This window comes from Lynx canadensis, chromosome D3 (genome assembly GCF_007474595.2).
Source record: "Lynx canadensis isolate LIC74 chromosome D3, mLynCan4.pri.v2, whole genome shotgun sequence".
In the NCBI taxonomy this organism is placed as follows: domain Eukaryota; kingdom Metazoa; phylum Chordata; class Mammalia; order Carnivora; family Felidae; genus Lynx; species Lynx canadensis.
Genome location: NC_044314.2, coordinates 24,165,698 through 24,167,539, shown reverse-complemented (window position 1 = coordinate 24,167,539; position 1,842 = coordinate 24,165,698). Strand labels below are relative to the sequence as shown.

The following is a 1,842-nucleotide window of genomic DNA, read 5'->3' as shown; positions in this document are numbered from 1 at the left end:
GGTCGCTTAACCAACTGAGCCACCAGGCACCCCCCGAGGAAGGGTTTTATAGTGACTCCCATGGCACAGGAAACATTAGTTCACTATAAATAAACAACGTATAGTTTATAGAATTCAAAAGGTCATAGACTGAAGGGGCTTCCAGCCTCTGTTTCCAAAGGCAGAGCTCCCCACACCTTACCTCTTCCCTTCCTTCTGGCCTGGCCTTCAGCTCAGGAGCATGCAATGCTCACAGAACAGCTAAGCTGCTCTCCATCAAGCTGGTGGTTTGTATTTCTAAGACTCTCTTGTTTCCGGGACTCTGCTTGACACACACACACACAAAAAAACCGATAACTTTCCTTTTTCTTAACATCTTTTTTTTTTAAAAAAACCAACTAGTCTTAAAACTTTATAATAACTCCTCCCTCTTCCTCTCAGAATTGCAAGACTCTATCCTCTACCCTTTCCTTTCCATTCCCAGCTCATTGTCCTGGGTTAGGCCCTCTTAATAGTTTAATTAGTCTAGGCTATTGCTCAACCCTCTTAACTGGTCAGCCGGTTTCTGATATCATTCTAAATGATACTTACCTCTAGCTCTTTTTCGTGGTGCCTCGGAGGCAGTAGGCAGCCTCACGATGAAGCTGAACATCTCTTTCCCAGCTACTGGCTGCCAGAAACTCATTGCAGTGGACGATGAATGCAAACTTCATGCCATTATGAGAAGCGAATGGCCACAGAAGTTGCTGCTGATGCTTTAGGGGAAGAATGGAAGGGTTACGGGGTCCGCATCAGTGGTGGCAATGACAAGTCTTCCCCATGAAGCAGTGTCTTGACCCATGGCCATGTCCGCTTACTGCGGAGTAAGGGGCATTCCTGCTACCGACCATGGAGGACTGGAGAAAGAAAGTGCAAATCTGTTTGAGGTTGCATTGTGGATGCCAGTCTCAGTGTTCTCAACTTGGTCATCGTGAAAAAAGGGGAGAAGGATATTCTTGGACTCACTGATACTACTGTGCCTCGTCGCCTGGGGCTCCAAAGAGCTAGCAGAATCCGCAAGCTTTTCAGTCTCTCGGAGGAAGATGATGTCCACCAGTATGTTGTGGGAAAGCCCCTAAACAAAGAAGGTAAGAAACCTCGAACCAAAGCACCCAAGATTCAGCATCTAGTTACACCACGTGTCCTCCAACACAAACTTCGTCGGCGCATTGCTTTGAAGAAACAGCACATGAAGAAAAGGAAGAGGCTGCAGAAGATGCTGAGCTTTTGGCCAAAAGAATGAAGGAGGCCAAAGAAAAGCACCAGGGACAGATTTCCAAGAGACAGAGGCTGTCTTCTCTGAGAGCTTCTACCTCAAAGTCTGAGTCCAGTCAAAAATGAGAGGGTTGTAAGAGGAACAAATAAATAAGATCAGACATCAAAAAATAAAAAATAAATAAATGATACTTGTAAAGCACATTTTGATCATGTCACTACTGTTCCCTCTTACTCCCCTACCCTCAACATTTTTAATAACTCTCTGTTGCTCACAGAACAAAGACAAAATTACTTAGCATGGTATTCAAGACTTCCACGTTTGCTCCCCAACCTGCCAGTCTGGTCTTACGTTCTCAGACTCTAAATTCCTACCAGTGCAACAGGCTCTAAGACTTCAAACTCACCTCTGTCTGCAATGCATGTCCACCTGTTAAAATCCTGGCAGTCATCCACACAAAAATCTGCACACAGATGCTTTTGGCAGTTTTATTCATAATCGCCCAAACTTGGAAGCAACTGAGACGTTCTTCGGTGGGTGACTGGATAAATAAACTGGTGCATCCAGACAATGGAATATTATCCAGCACTAAAAATAAACAAGCTATC

General features: G+C 44.7%; 1 pseudogene; it reads left to right on the top strand.

Moving 5' to 3' along the window:
• Positions 1-577: 577 nt before the first annotated feature.
• LOC115528407 lies at positions 578-1,393 on the top strand (annotated as a pseudogene).
• Positions 1,394-1,842: the final 449 nt, after the last annotated feature.